At 22.2% G+C, this 17,874-nt stretch overlaps 2 long non-coding RNA genes across 2 annotated transcripts; one reads left to right on the forward strand and one right to left on the reverse strand.

Moving 5' to 3' along the window:
• Positions 1-3,439: 3,439 nt before the first annotated feature.
• Positions 3,440-6,825, reverse strand: LOC147658325 (uncharacterized). Its single transcript, XR_015290752.1, has 2 exons — positions 6,652-6,825; positions 3,440-4,204 (listed from the first exon to the last, which is right to left on the reverse strand). It is a non-coding gene; the product is annotated as an uncharacterized LOC147658325 (long non-coding RNA).
• LOC147658326 (uncharacterized) lies at positions 6,790-17,285 on the forward strand. Its single transcript, XR_015290753.1, has 2 exons — positions 6,790-6,842; positions 15,835-17,285. It is a non-coding gene; the product is annotated as an uncharacterized LOC147658326 (long non-coding RNA).
• Positions 17,286-17,874: the final 589 nt, after the last annotated feature.

Consider the following 17,874-nt stretch of genomic DNA (forward strand, 5'->3'; position numbering starts at 1 on the left):
ATAATAGAAATAGAATTTATAAAAGAAACATTATTTTATCTTCTATCTAATCTTTAATTCGCAAATTTAAAAAACTTTATAAAGATCTAATGCATATATAGGTATGTATTATACAATTTTTTTTACTATCTAATATTTATTCTAAGAAAACAAAATTGATCCTTGAAAATTCAATTATTTTTCGATATTATATTATAATTCGCGAACTATAAGGAATAAAGATCGGACAAAAGTTGCTTTTTTTTATGAGAAAGGAATATAGCAAAAAAAAATATAAACTTTTATATTGCTGTATTTTATTCTGCGACAATTTGAAAGAAGATTTTAAATCTTATTGTACGTATGGTATATATGTTGAATGACAAGCAATCTCTTTTTTTTTAACATTTATAATAATAAAATAATTCATATTATCAACTAAAACAAATAAAAATAAAGAAAATTTGATCTAACTCGTCTTTATTGATCGAATTTTTATTTTTTCACTAAGTAAAATTTCAAGAAAAAACGAATAAAAAGAATTCTAAATTATAACTTTTTTAATTATTTAATTTAATTATAATTAAATCATCATTTTTAAATCTTCATTTTATATCAACAATTAATAAAGTAAAATAACAAATTAAACAAGACAAAGAACTAAATCAATGATGTCAATTAAATATCAATTAAAATAAAATAACCAGTTCAAAATTCTCAATCTTATCAATAACTAAAATACACAAATCAAAAATATCTATCTATATACAAAGCAAAACTATCAATTTCTGTTCTTATGAAATATTAATTTTTGATATTGATATCATTTAAATATTGAATATCATTTAAAGCAAATTAATCTGAACGAAAATTTCTAACACCATTATATTAAATCATCAACGATAAATATTTTATTAAAAATATCAATATTCATAGCAATCACTTCAAAACGAAACTTAGAAATTTAAATCTTACAAAGAATCCCATATTTATAGATCCCACATTTCATTGAATGAAATGGATGTATTATTATCATCTATAGAAATCGTTTGCGAACCATTAAAGGATCATTGATTTATGTCGTTAAAAGTGCACGTACAGACTCACGCCTTAGCTTTTGCTCGTTGTTTGTGCATACGCGTAAGAAAATGCGTACTGCACCGTATAGTCGGAAGAAGAGGAAGAAGAAGTTGGGGAGTAGAGTACACCGTGAAAAAAGAACAAATAAAAAAAGAAGGGAGAGAAAGAGAGAAAGAGAAAGCAAAGATGAGAGAGATAGGAAGAGAAGTCTCTGGGCGATCGAGATGCTAATTCGTTTTGCTCGCTTCCTTGGCTTCTTCGTCCTTTTCTGCGAATGCAGATCGTCGGCGTACGACCTCTTGGAATGCGTTGTTCGTCTCGCTGAGGAGAGGTGAGCTCGCTTCTCGGCCAAAAGGACGCGCAGGATTATCGAAGCGTTCTTTCGTTTATTCACGAAACGAAACGATTCATGTCAAGAAAAAAGATGTTAAAAAAATTTTATTTATCGATGAATTGATGATTGTAAAAGTGTGAAAAAGAAGAGTTTCGGACTAATATGTCGTTAAAAATGGAGCAAATTCAGATGAATAATAATTGGATAAGAAGACAGAAATTTTAATGATCGAAAATGAATTTAGCTTTATGTTATAAGAAGTAATTTTTAGACTTTTAACGAGCATCGAGTAGTTGAATCTCAATTTTAAATGAAATTTTTATCAATGAAGATAAAATGATAGTTTTATTGATGAATGAAATATATCAAGATATACATGTTTGTTCGAAAAGTATTTTTTTCGAACTTTCTCGAATTCTTTGATAAAGATAGTTTACAATACTTCCTTCATATTTTCATTCCCTGTCCAGTCTCGAAAACGATTTTTCAAATGAGATTAGAATATATATATATAGCTACTAGTAAATATAAGTATATACAATGTAAAATATTAAACTATAATATCACAATAATATATACATATAACTATAATATGTACAATAATTTTCGAATTGAATAATTATTACATTTTTATTTAATTTATAATGAAAAATGACACAATACATATTTAAGAAAGAAAACGGAAAAAAATTGATAAAGAAATAAGTAAAAGATCCGATTTTTGTTACTACAAAAATACATAATTAATAAAATAGAGTTTCTGAAAAGTTTCGAAAAATTTATCGTATCATTGACTGACGATGGAAAGTGTTTAGTTTACAAGGTTCATCGAGGTGCAGATATTTCTCTTTATAGGACATCGATCTCTCATCTGGGCGTCGATTTCTCTTTTTTTCCGCACAGTTAGAGAGCATTTCCCCTTTCGCTTTATACTACTCCGCGAGTATCACGACAATGTCTATGAACGTTTAACGATAACGATACGACATATAATATCTAAAATATTTGATTAATAAATAACATTTCGATAATTGTGTTCACCGAAAGTCATACGATTTTTTTTTAAACATTCGCAAATTGAACAAAAAAAAAACTTTTTATTGTCTCTGATTTTTTAAATTTTTTATTTAATTGTTGTTTCTTTTTGTTGTTTTTTCTTCTTTTTTTAATAGATTAGAAAATTTATTAATTTATTATTATTTATTAATTTTATAATAAAGAATGTTAGAATTCAATCATTCAATATTGAAAAGATTAAAAGAATATTCAGGATTTCTAAATATTTTTAAGTTAAAATTCTAATTAACATTAAATTATATTAGTTATTTAAACTTTGAAAAACTTTGAATCATTAAAACAATAAATTGATATATCTAAAATTATTGATATATAATTTAATAGAATGTTTCATAAGCGAGAAATAAGTCATAGATATATTATATAATTATAATTAATTATTTAAAGTTAAAATTATCAAAGTTTGCGATATTTCCAAATTTTCAAACATTCAATATTTTTTAAATTTTCAAATTTTCCTTCTATCTTTATCTTAAATTTAAATACATGTATAAACAGAAAAACAATTATACATTTGAAGATGAAAAATTAATAATCGCTCAATTATATTTTATATCGCATAAATTATATTCCTAATGTAATTCCAGTATAATAAAAACAAAAATCAAAATATATTAAGTGTAATAATTAAAAATATAAAAATATAGATATTTCTAAAATATCGAATGATTCGAAACGATCCTGCGAAAAATGTTTTTTTTGTGCGATTCTTGAAAAAAATGAATCGCGATCTTTTGTAACATCTTAATATCACGCACTACAATGTGTATATATAGTTCTCCTGATAATTGTAAAATTAGAGAGCATACATTCACGAGACACAAGAGAAATGAATGTACCGATACCTTTTGCAATCAAAGAATCCAGAAAAGAAATTCGAAAAGTCTCAAAAGTGATATGAATTTTAAATCACTCCTACAATCATTCTATTTGATCTTTTTGTTAATACTTAAAATTTTAGAATTTTCATTCTATTAATACGATTTTTTATTTTATTTTGTTTTTAACAAATAATTAATATACATTACATTAAATAAATACATTACTCATAATTAATTTCATTTGATCAATTTTTAGTGAAATATTTAATGTACTCTAAAAATAAAAAGAAATAGAATCAGTAATCGTTCTATTGAAATTAAAATTATTAAAACGTTTCATCAATGTTATAGCGTTATTCATAAGTAAAATACTCCGATAATGATTTTTTTTTATTATTTTAAATGTAATTAAACTAAAATCACATAATATAAAAAAATTTTGAAATTAATTCCTAAATCTAAAAAATCTAAAGCAGTTATACGAATTCAAAAAGAGAAATATCAAAGTTGAATATAACTCATTTTTCATGATATATTTACTTATTCATAATCACATATTTGATAATTTAGATAATTTATTTATCAATGATATGAAATTTTTTAATCAAGTATCTGTTATTCAACAAAAGTATGAAGAAGATCGCGAAATACCGAAAGGTTTGAACCGCATCGAATATCGGCGCAGTGTTATGTCCTACATAATGCACATTCCAACGGCGAAGTCATTTACTCCTCGTCAAAATGGATATTAGCGGTCTGTTGGCTGGTGCGTTGCGTTTCACTTCGCGAATCGGTTAAATGCGTCGACCGCCACGTATAAGGACTGAAATAAGTGAATACCAGTTTCCGCGTTGTGCGCCGACCGTAATTTCGTGTATCAGTTGCGTTCCTTTGCCCTTCGAGCGTGAACCAACTGAAAAAGAGATCTTTCTTGACATGTTTCAATTATGAAAGATAAATTGGTAATCCTATTTTGAGAGAATTTTTTTTTCTTACAAAGATTTTTTTTCTTACTTCCCAAATTATACTTTTATTGCAACGTAGATTTTTTTTACAATCAATCATTTCAATGTTCTTTGTTCTTCATACGCATTTTTTCTTTTGAAATATAAAGAATAATAGAATAATTTATAGAACATTTAAGCTTGTAATAAAATTAGACATTTGAATATATCAAATTTAAATTATGCATGTTTTATATTATTAATTATCATTAACAAAATAAATATATGATATAATATAATGATAAAAATAAATAATTTATAACATTAATTATACAAAAATTCTTTAAACAGAAATTTAATTTTCATATTTATTTTGAAAACTTTATATTTATATAGAAATTAATTAATTAATTTGAGAGTTATGATTTTATAATTTTAATAATTATGTTTTTACATTGTTTTCTGTATTTATATTTAATATTGTTAATAATTTTGCATATATTTATATATATGAAGTTTTTAATATATATTAATAGAATTAGATAAATCTATAAATGAATTGAATTTATTTATGATTCAATTCTGTGATTTCTTTTTTACTTTTGGAATTTTTCCGATATAAAAATATAAAAATAATAATAAATAATGAATAAACGTAAAGTCATTTCATTTTATTTATCTTAATTTCAAATTAATTATAATTATAGAATAAAGAAAGTGTTGAATAATGATGTAGTTTATCGATATTTATACGTTATCACGCAAATAAAATAAAAAATTACAGTTCAAAAAAAGAGAATGTTATTTTATATGATTTCCTAGTTTTATACAATTTTCTATGATTTCTTAATTTTGAATCAAGCAATAGATTATTTTCACGTAATTTTAATCAATTATTAATTTTTCTAATCAAAATAAGCATTGATTAAATATAGAAAAAAAAAAGTACAAACAAAACTTTTCATTTCATTGAATTTCGGTTTTTGTGAAATTCTCCGATATTCTATTATATATTTTTTTAATATTTAGATATATAATTATTTAGAAAAAAAATTTTTTTTTTTAAGAAATATATTTTAAAAATATAAATTTAAATTATTCAATACTTAATTATAAAAAATCTTAACTTCAATAAATATATTTCTTAATTGATTAAAAATTAAATTTAAATTTATTTAATCTATCAGTACATATTATCTATTCTTTATTCTCTATTACATTTCATTGGAAAAAATTGACTGAAATTGAACTGAAATTCGAAATTTTGATTATAATATAAAATCTCTTTTAAATGGTATACGACGCACATGGTGCGTCATTGAATAGATTGGATAAGCATGACGCACGTAGTGTGTCATCAGTTTTGAATGCTGGAAGATACGATTTGAGACTAAACAGTAAATAATCGTCAGATTAAAAATTAAAAAAACATTACTATATTTTAAAAATCTAAAGCATATTAATAATTAAAATTAATATAATCACTATATATCCAATTTATAAAATCAAAAAATATAAACTTTATATATCTATTACTATCAATTATCATAATCCAAAATAAATGAAATTATTTAATAAAAAAATGAAATCAAAAAATTATTCTTTTATAAAAATAAATATTTGTACAGAGTTGACTCTTGAAAGATCAATTCTAATAAAAAAATATTGATTGAGATTTATTAATTAAATTTTAATATATTGAATATAAAACGAGATAGAGATAGAATGAAATCACTCTATATCCATTACAGCATCGTTGCACTTTGTTTCCATTTCGCTTCTTCTAACACCAAGTTAAATTTCTTATAATTTATCTAATAAATAAATCTCAAGTAATATTTTTATATATCAACTTTTGTGTTTGTTTTGGCTTTTATAATTGATATGGCCCAAATATGGTTCACGAATGTATTAATATTAATTGAAATGAAAAATTGGAATAACATAAGTAATGCCTATAATATACAAAAATATTAGAAAAATATCTTTATTTGAAACAATACAGAAAGAACAAATAAAATATCTAATCAATGTTCATGTCTGCTAAAAAGTCTTTTAAAAAAAAATATAAATCTGATTAGTTGTTGAAATTAATAGATTCATAAAAATAGAAATGCATATTGAGTGAAAGCATATATATATATATATATATAATTAAGAACATACCAGAGTATATACATAAACAAAACAGGAGAAAATATCTCTGTTTTGTACCGTGTTTATTAACTTTATATTATAATTCATTACAATCGATTTATGCAATAAACAATTTGACAGAATGATTAGTGAATAATTCTTTCAGACTTACTATATCTATAGACGGAAAGTACTCGACCCAATTATCTTTTGTAAATCATTTAAAAAGTGACAATATCGTAAGTATAAAAAATAAGACAGTCAATTATGCATAACTTACCGAACGCGTGGTTGCGAATGTTCAAGGTGGCTGAAGTCGGCTGGTGCGAATGTTTCAGTTTCGTGAGTATAGACTCGGTAGGAGTAATAATCGTATACCGTTACTTCTTTCGAAAGGCCGTTGACTCAATTGCGCCCCGGATAAAAGAGGCAGTTCACGAGTCGTCCGTGAGAGCTCCACAAGATATATCGGTTAGTATACATGTATCTATATCTATTTGTTTAATAATGAAATCGCAATGGATCATCCAATTTCAATTTCGAGACCGATTAACGAATAATTCTTATGATAGAAAATGATCAATATGCCTTCTCTTATCTCGACGCATATTGTATATACGAATTTGCACAAGATATACGTGTACAAATAAAAATATAAACTTGCAACCGATAGAACATATTAATCGATGGATCGAAGTTTATGAATTGTTATAGATGCAAAGAAATATTTTTGTGTTTCTTTCACTTTCTTACTTGCTTACTTTTCATTCTTTGAAAGAGATTTTTTGAGGATTTAGTGAAATGATTCTTTTATTGATTGATAATAAATGTTTATATAAAGCATTCAATGGATATAAAATTTTGATATAAAAATGATACGGTTGATTGTAAAAGTATTCTATTGCCAGAGTATTTCGTATTTAGTTAATGTATAATATTTTTACTATACAATTTTATTTTCCATTATATTGTCATTCTAAGATAAAGTAATTATTAAACATTTGTCGAAAGTAAATTTAAAATAAATTTAGTTTTTACAATATATATTTAATATAATTTTAATATATGATCAGTAATTGCATTTATATAAATCTAAAATTTTAGCATTGAATATTTATTAATTTCTAAGATATTAATAAAAAATTTTTGATATTATACATTGAAAGCTGTATATATATATATAGACATTAGTATTAATATAATGAAAATTGTCTATTCAAATGTTATTAATATAATAATCTTTACCTGCAATTATTGAGTAATAATCTATCATTCTTAATGATTCTCTAGATATCTGTTTCAATATAGCATATCTTGTCTATAATTTACCAAAATCTGATTATTTCATTCTTATGAAATCAAATAATTGATTTACCAATGCTAAGAACTATATCTCAAAATTTAGAAAAAAACTAATTTTCCGATAAAAGACATGCAGATATGGCAATTACTTTTATTTAGATCATGCTTCGAATAGAATAGATCTCATAATAAATATTGAATTAGTAATTGAATTAGTATATTGAATAGTATATTGAATGAGAAAAAAGTATTAATCTATATATATCTAGAAATTATTAATTTAATAAATATTTCAATTTGAATTTTGTTAAATTTATTGCATGAAAAATAAGAAAAGCATAAATAGAATGATGAGTATCACTTTGTGTATTCTTTGTTTCTCATACAAGAAATTTTAATTGAAATATCTTCTAAATTAATAAGTTTTAGGCATATATGAGTTAATACTTTTGTATAAAAAATATCGAGCTGCATTGATTGATTTTTTAAAAAAATGTATAATTCTATTTAAAGAAACAAAATTAATCTTCATATTATTTTTACTTATTTATTCACAAAAAAATTAATAATATCATAATATGCTTTTCTCAACATCATTTTTATGTGAAATAGTTTTTTTGTTGTGAATAATAATATTAAGGAAATCAAGATATTAAAATTAAATTTGTAAATATTGGACTAGTCTATTGAACAATGACTATTTCTACAATTGTATTATTTATATAGAGAGAAAATTCAATGTATAATATTGAAAGTTTTTAAAATCTCGAAAATTAATAAATAATTGAAATTAAAATTTTATATTTAGAATTTATTTCACACTTTTTCACATTTCGTATCAATTTGTTACCGGTACCTTTTCAAATTTTATCTAGCTTTCGTTACTTTACAATTAATTTAAATTCATTGAAAAAATTTTACAATTTTTTAAACCTATATGGATAGATAATTTTAGTGATTAAAAATTAAAATTTCTGAATAAAAAAATATATATGAAGTTCTATTACGAATTAATAATAATGATTAATACTTTCTTTTGTTTCATATTGTATTCTTGAAGCACAATAATATCCCCAACTAATACTTTCTCTTCCTCTAAATTTTTCCTCATTTCTAATAATTTCTAATAACTATATGAAAACCTATAATTCCTTTTAACAAATTAGTATAACATTAGTATAATGACAAAAATGATAACTGATATTACATCCTATATTTTTTCATATTTCATTTCACATGAAATATAATCTTCGAGTGTAGCAAAATGTTCTAAAGACACTTTCTTTCAAACGTTTCTCTATGACTTTTATAGCCTCGACTTAATAGAATCTATTATAACCCAGCTACCTGGCCGAACGTGCTTCCATTTAGGGTCAAGTTTAGGGAACTTAAAATCCATATTTCAAATTTCCAGAATATTCTAACCATTTTTAACTTGAGTCATTCAAATTTGAGTTAGACAATATTTCTTAATTCTTACTCGAAGAAATAATTTATAAAAAATTATTTTTTATTCTTTATCTATATAATGGAAATATATAATTCAAAATTAATCAATTTTTTTTAAAATTAAAATTTATTATTTAAAAGATAGTTTCAAAGTTTAACAATTATGTGATATTATTTATAAATAAATATCTTATAAATTGAAATTTTATAATATTAATTTTATTACATTATTGTTTGTAAAAAAAATTCTAAAATAATTTATAAAATTTATTTTTATAGAAATAATAAAAAATTATATTTTTATTTTTCAAAATCTCTCTAAATAATATCACATATTCATATTCAGAAGAAATTACCAATTAAATATAAAATAATGGAATCAAATTTTTTTTAAAAATCATTAATATTAAAATTAAAGTATCGAATAAATATTAAAATCATTAAAATATCTAATGATATTGAAATATTCGTAAAGTATTAAACGAATGTCGACTTTTATGATAATGATTTTTAATTTGATATAAATAATTTGGTTACAATAGTATCATCTTAAAAATCAGTTTTAAAAAATAATACTAAATAAACTTTCATAAATTTGATTAAAATTTATTAATAAAATTTTGATTCAAGATATAATAAACTCTGACGATAACTCTAAATTTTATTACAATTAATATATTGATATAAAGATATAATTAATAAATAAGATATTCGAAGATTTTATGATCTATTTGTATTTTTTTATTTTTTTAGTTTATAATAAAAATCTAATAATAATAATAGTAATAATAATTATGCTTTTTATTCATAATTTTAATAAAGTAAAAAGTGATTTTCTGCGTATTATAAGTTTTCGTCTTTCAAATATAAAAATATATATACTATAACAATAATATAACAATATAGTATAAAAATATAACAATAAACAAAAGAAACGAAATCGACTTTTGAAATTAGAATACGAGTGAAAAAATAATGAATTTACTTTCAATTGAAAAAATGATTGAAAATATAATAATATCAATTAATAAAGTTATTTCATGGAAATAATTATCAGCAATAAAAATATATACAGTGACATACAAATAAATACAAACATTTACATACAACTTGAATTTTTCAAATAATATACTCTCCAAAAATTTACAAAAAAAGTTTAAAATTTTTATAATAACTTTTGAACCTTATTAATATTTTCTTATAAAGTATTATTTAATTAATTATTTTTTTTTCATTTCAAGAATTTAAAATCTTTCATATTTATTTTATTCTTAGTAATCATTTTTGAGAACATACAGTTATTCGTAAAAATATTTGGACATTAATGTTTGCTTAATTTTAATAACTTATATCTTTATTAATTATAAAAGAAATTTTAAACTTATTTTAATAAAGTATTTAATGTATAATTAAGTATAATCAAACATATTACATTCAACATTTAAATTGTCAATTAACAAATATACAATTGCATATCGTATAAACAATTGGACCATTGAATGGATAAAAAACAAGAATACGTATTAAAGAAATTATATTATAAATATTATAAATTTTTAGTTCGAAAAAAAATTGCTATTTTAATTATTTTACTATAAATTTTTTAAGTGTTCAAATATTTTTGTAACGAGAAAAATAATGATTTCATTTAATTTTTAATATGTGTTAATTTTATATATTATTGTATTATATTAAGTTAATTGTAGTAGAAATTTGTAAAATGCAATAAATATTCTATTGAAAGAAACAAATTTAGAATCTATTTCGTTTATAATTGATAAAGATAAATTTTAATTTATTATTTATTATCATTAAAGTTAAGCATATATTAATATGCGAATATTTTTACAAGTAATTGTATGTATATTTATCATATTAATATCATGATGTTATATAAACAATTTTTGCCAGTATCTAAATAAATGAAATTAATTAAAAGTGTATTGCAAATGTTCAATTATCTATGATAAGTAAAAAGAAAAAATTATACCAAAATATCGATAAATGGAATTACTTTGTAAAATTGCATAAACGTGTCGCAAAATTTTAAAAAAATCTGTAAACACTATAGCCTTATTGTCAAGTTATTCAATATATTAATAGAATAGCAGATAATATTCTTTAAAAGAGAAAATTATCTGAAAAAAATAGACACTAGGATTTATAGAAAAATACATCAGAAGATAAAATAGATAGATTTAAATGCAAAATCCACGCAAAAATATTTCCAGATATTGATAAATCAATAAATGTAAAGATATCGTTCGAATGAATTTGGACTAAAAAAATGTTTTAAAAAAAGAAAAGATTATTAATTTCAAAAAAAAATATATGAATAGAAACAAACTTTATAAAAATTCATTTTAATTAGATTTGTGATCAAAAATAATATTTATAAATAAATTAAAATTTAATAGAATCCGATGAGAAAATATATATTAGATGTCGTGTCGAAGAATATTGAAAAGTATTGAAAAAAATTTAACTAATGATATTACTAACGACATTAAACTAACGATGAAAGGCAGTAATGGATTACTTATCGTCTGCAATGTTCATGAATGATGTTCATCTAATTTATATCATATACAAGAAATCATATAGGAAATGTGTATTTAAATATTGTGGAACATATTATATAAATAAATACCCACATATCTACATAGATAAATAAAATATTAAAATATAATTTAAAATTATATATTGTAATAAAAAAAGGGACACCATTGCATGTTTTTCTTTTATGTCATGTACTCATTTGCCTTTTGTTATTTTCATGTCTTTTATCTTTGATACCAATTTTTAAAGTTAATTTTCCATAGTTTATGTTTCCACTCTTGGAATATTTACTAATTATAAAATTCTTTCATTATATTAACTTTTTTTAACTTATTATATATGATTATAATAATATTAGCGTTATCATTAAACATATTAACCATTTACATATATTTACATATTTATTTTTAATATATCGGACAAATGGCCAATTGCAGTAAATAAATCAAATTGTATATTTCATCGAAAAACGAAAAGATAGAAAAGATATAGAAAAAAAGATTAAAATTGAAAATATATAAACAAGTTAAATAAATAATATGAATTGTCATAAAATCATGTATACGAATATAAAATATAATAATGAATAAATAATTTTGAATCAAACTTTTAAAACTAATCGTTTGAACGAATGTTATGCTATATTTATTATTAATAAAAAATAATAAAAACGTATATTTTTTTCCTCATATCTTTGGATTAATTCTCTTATACGAAGCAAGAAACTTGATATTTATATTTGATATAGAAAAAAATTAATCAAAAATAAATTATAAATTAAAATATACAAAATATTTACAAAATAAAAATATCAACAAATTTTTATTAGATATAATATAAACTTTTCAATGATATCACTTTCTGTAATTTCTAATCATATTCTTTTCATTTTTATTTCTTTACGTTTAATTTGCGACGTTTAATTTAATTTAAAAAACCTATAAAAATTATGCCAATTAAATTATTTATATCTAAATCTATAATAATGAATGAAATAATAATCAGAAAACTATTTGTTTTCATATTCAAGTATTAATTATGCTTCCACTAGTTCGATTTATATTAACTCGAACGTTATTCGAAACATTCAAGAAAGTGCATTGATTCGTCGATTTGTCTAACATGCGCATACGATATGGACATGCTTGGACATAGACCTATTCGATATTTATTTTTCCAGACAAGAGGCGCGACGCAACAAACCAATGGCGGGTGCATTTTGAAAGTTGAAACACATTCACGACCGAATTCATCCTGATTGCTTTGCTGCTGCGCGCTAAATACCTGTTTAGTGATTCCGCCGCCGCGTGCCACTTTCACAGCAAAAATCTGTCGAACATGTTTGAGACTCGATTTCCAAACCAACATGCACACGACAATACCAACTTTTCTGTCTATAAACAATGATTCTATTAACATGTATCGAATAATTTGGAAGAACTTTAAAACTAAATGGAAAAATTTTGTTATTCTATTTAACATTTTGATCAGTGAAAACATTGTTAATGAATTTATTATTAAAATTTAATTTAATTAACTTTTTAAAGGAATTATTGTTTATTATGTATCTAATTTTCAATTTTCAATTTTTATTTAATTTTATTATTATAGTCTTAGAGAAAAATCTTAGAATTTTTATTACTATCATTTTTATTATTTGATAAAAAATATTCAAAAATAATATTCAAAAAATATTGAACATCTTATTGCATTAAATTGATAACAAATAATTATCTAGCAAAATATAAATGTCGAAATATATTATTATAAAATTATATTTTATGTACAAAAATTCTATTTCTGAGATTAAAGCAGAATAAATTAGCTCGATATATATGTATGTAAATATATATATATACTGTATATAATACAAAATAAATTTATATAAATAACTCATACTTCTATAATAATCAATTTAAATAGTTAATTATTAAAAACATATATAAAGTTAGTAATGAATTATATAAAAATTTTTAATTTTTTCATTATAATTTGATCTGTTTTTTTATTTATAATATTTTATCCAACATTTTTTCATCAATATTTAATCTACTTTTTCCCGTCACAACGTTCTCGTATCTTGATCTCAGAGAATAATTTAATGCTCGTGACAGGATCGCGTCCTCACGCGGTCGTGCAGGTATAAGACACGGCATGCTCGCATCTAAATTCATCCGTGATTCGTCGTCGTCCTAAACGAACAAACATACATATATGTGGCCCTGTGCTCGCTCTCCATGGAGTTACTTCCATGACAAAGGCCGGTCAAACCTGCCTGACAACCTGTAAAATTCCTATGAATGAGCGCAACCTTCTCTTCTGGTCACCAGCAACGGCGTGTGTTCAGGGCTCTCGTTTTCGAGAGTGTGCGCGCGAATGACTTCGACCTCGTCCGTTATTAAATTCCTCGACCTCAAGAAGCCGGGATACACGCGGCCTGTACGGAATAAAAGGGGAGGTCCCCGGTGTCACGTGACACCATCGAAGTTCGATTATTTTTTTCTACAGACAACGGTCCCACATAGTAAGAAGATGATCGAAAATTGAATTTTTAGCTTCATTCGAATTTTTATATATTTTTGGTCATGTTTAAGTAATTTTGGTAATTGCTGTATTCTTTTAGATTATTTATTTTATAGATCTGATTTTTTCTGCATAAACAATTTTAAATCATATCAATGTGACTGAAAATCAAATTTTTAAATTTTTACATGTTATTTATTATTAATTATGTTATAATGTGTTATAATCTTAATATTAATCAGATTTTTTTTTTAATATTATTGTATATTTAAATTCTTTTTGCATAAGTATATAGTTATTTAAAATTTTAAGTAATTTTATAATTAAATTTTAAGTGTGCAAAAAGATAAACTTTTATCAATATAAAATGTTAATAAATTTTATTTAGAAATTTTTCTAATAATAGATTAAGTTTAACATTAAGATTTGATCAAAATTAAAAATTGTAAAGAATTTTTAAAAAGAATTATAAAAAATAAAAAAAGAAATTATATTTGAAATATTATACAATATTGTATAATATTTATAACAACATATTTATAACATAATATTTTAGACATAAAGATTGATTTGTGTTAAATAATTTAATATATATTACAGATAGCTATTAAAGTAAGTTATAAAGGATAAGAATTTTTAAAGAAAAAATATATATATTAAATCTTTTAAAAATATTCTTTTATAAATCTCTATTTTTCCAAATTTCTTAAGATTTTTTTTAAATCAAAATTGTGTTTAAAAATATTAAAACTAGCCTATGTTAATAACTAACTAGTCAATGTTAAAAATATCAAGCTTAGAATGTTAAGTCTAGCTAAAGTCGGAATGTTAGGATATATTGGTGTATGTTAGAGTGTTGAAGTAAATTTTAATTGACTCTATGGGAGAGCTGTTTTATGATGACTTTATGGTAGTAAAAGTAATAGACGAAGAATAAATTGGTGGCGAATATAAAATATATATGATTCTAGACAGGTTGTAGATATTCCTTCATCTTTTCTTTTTATTGATTTTTATAGATGCTTATCTGATTTTTTATATCTGATTTTTTTTTATATTTTTTTTTCTTTTTACAATATAGTAGAATTACTTCTACTGTATTGAAATGAATCTAATTAAGACTTTTTTTTTTATTTATCCTTGACATTTATATTTTTTCTTCTTTGTCTGGATGTAATATCTTCCTTTATAAATTGAATTTGAATTAATAAGTTTATTATAGTACAATTATTATTGTAATATAAATATAAAACAGCATTTCATTCATTCACAAGTATAATTTCTTAATATGCTATGTGATTAAAAAAAAAATTATTTATTTAAATAATTAATATTCGATATAATGAAAAATATTACTCATATTATAAACTATAGAAAGAATTGATAATTATATAAATTCTGAATAATATATTTATTCAGAAATTGCAAATCATTTTTGTAACTATAAACAAATAACTAAACGATCAAATCCTTTTTCGTGACCAAAATTAAATAAAAAAGAATTAAATAAGAATTAAAAAATCAAAAGAAAAATATTACATCTCTTAGAGATAGATCAAACAATTGAAACATATAAAATAATCGTAAATAGATATTAATTTTCTATCAATTCTTTTTTTTATTACTGCAGAATCAAAGAACAAAAAAAAAAGAAGAAAGTAAAATAGGGAAAGAAATTGAAGAAAACAAGAAGAAATGGAGAAAAAAATCATAATAAATAAATGATTTTAAGCATACGGCACAAGCATTAACGAGGTGTTGAGAAGCAGGATTATCCACGACGAAGAGGTCAAACACATTGTCGATCGTCAAGGTTACTTAAACGATCGCCTCTAAGATATAGTAATACGCGCGTGCGTATTCTCTCGCAAGTTCCTATTCATAACCCTGTATCAATTCTTTAAAATTTCTAACTCGAGTATAGAGGCCTAGCCGTCCTTGTCAGATGTCTCAATTTTCAGTGTGGTATGCAGCGCCTATGAGTAATACATCCGCGTATCGCAACAAACCAGAAATGGCAATCGCGCCGCGTTGCGACAGTCAATGCTACCACGAAGAAAAAAAAAATAATGTTCGAGAGACGCGCCACGCCGGAGAACGCCTGCCTTTCGTTTGCTAGTTTACTTGGAAACGTGATGGCCAATTGTCTTTTCCGTTCCCGATATTGAAGGTTCATCATTTGTAAAATGTAAGATTTCATTCAACGTAAATATACATGTACATATACATGTGAAATAACATTCTAATTTTCTAATAATTTCTTTATTGATATATGCATATATATTAATTGAATATGATATTGAACATTTTGGATCATAATAACCTTTAATTATAATTATAATTTTGAGATATAGTAATCTTAATCTTTGCATTATATTAGTTTCGTTTTAAATTTAAATTTTGATATCATTGGTATTAAATAAATAAAGAGAAATATAATCTTATAATAATTATAGAAATAATGTAATAACATAATACTAGTAATTTTTCTTTATTGTAAATATATGTATAGTTTTGTAAATTTACTACATACGAAAATAAATCAATGTTAAAGCTAGATATTTAATACATTTATATGTTATCTTATTAAGTTTACGATTTTATATAATGATATCGATATATAATCATTTATGAATTTATTAAAAATATCATTTTTGTCAATTAAGAATTTCGAAATACAATATCTGATATAACTTTTCTAGTTCATAAATAATAATCAAAACATAAGTTTTTTGTTCATAAAATCATTTTACAAAATAAAATAATATCTACTTATAATGCTAAAAATCGAAAATCTGAAAATTAATTGTTATTTTTTTGAAACTGCGTTTTTATCTTTATGGTTTGGTGTTTTTCGTAATATTAAATATAATTGGTTGTAACATTCCTAGATCACATTGTATAAGAGTATGACGTACAACGACGTAATTTGTTTGTTCTACGAATTGAATGGATATTGATTGTGAGCTATTTATTAGCCAGCTTAACGTCATGCTATTATCTCTTATAACCGCTTATCGTGCCACCTTGAAAATTATTAATTATTATAATTGAAAATCAAATAAAAAAATTTTAGAAATATTTCTATTCACTTACTTTTAATAAAATCATATATTATCTAAAATCTATTTTATCTCTCTATCTTTTTTTTTTTTTTTTTGATAAAATTCATAAATAAACTTTCAAAATTAAATTCTAAATATTTGTTCTCCCAATATTTTTGATCGACATGTGAATATTATAATTGAAACTTATAAAATCAATGATTAAAATAATTAACAGATTGAATAAATGTGATTCAGGTTAGAATTTTACAAGAATATCAATTTAAAGATTCTTTTATGATAATTATCGAAACATTTAAAAAAAATTGTTTTATTATATCATTTGTTATAATATTAATCATAATATACGCAATTATATATTGTGTAAATTTTAAAATAAAACATATTTCTTCCAAAAACAATATTTATATAAAATTATTGTATATTTATATAAGATACTATATTTATAAGTAATATTATTATAATATTATAAGAAAACTTATAACGATATAGGATATGAATATGTTTAATGTAAATATTAATTGGATTGAATTGATTAAAGTGATTTTTGCAATCAAACATGTTCTTTCGCGGATATTATTAAAGAAATTAACATATGTATTCTT

This window comes from Apis florea, unplaced genomic scaffold (genome assembly GCF_048593485.1).
Source record: "Apis florea isolate Af1SG1 unplaced genomic scaffold, ASM4859348v1 contig_2291_pilon, whole genome shotgun sequence".
Lineage (NCBI taxonomy): Eukaryota > Metazoa > Arthropoda > Insecta > Hymenoptera > Apidae > Apis > Apis florea.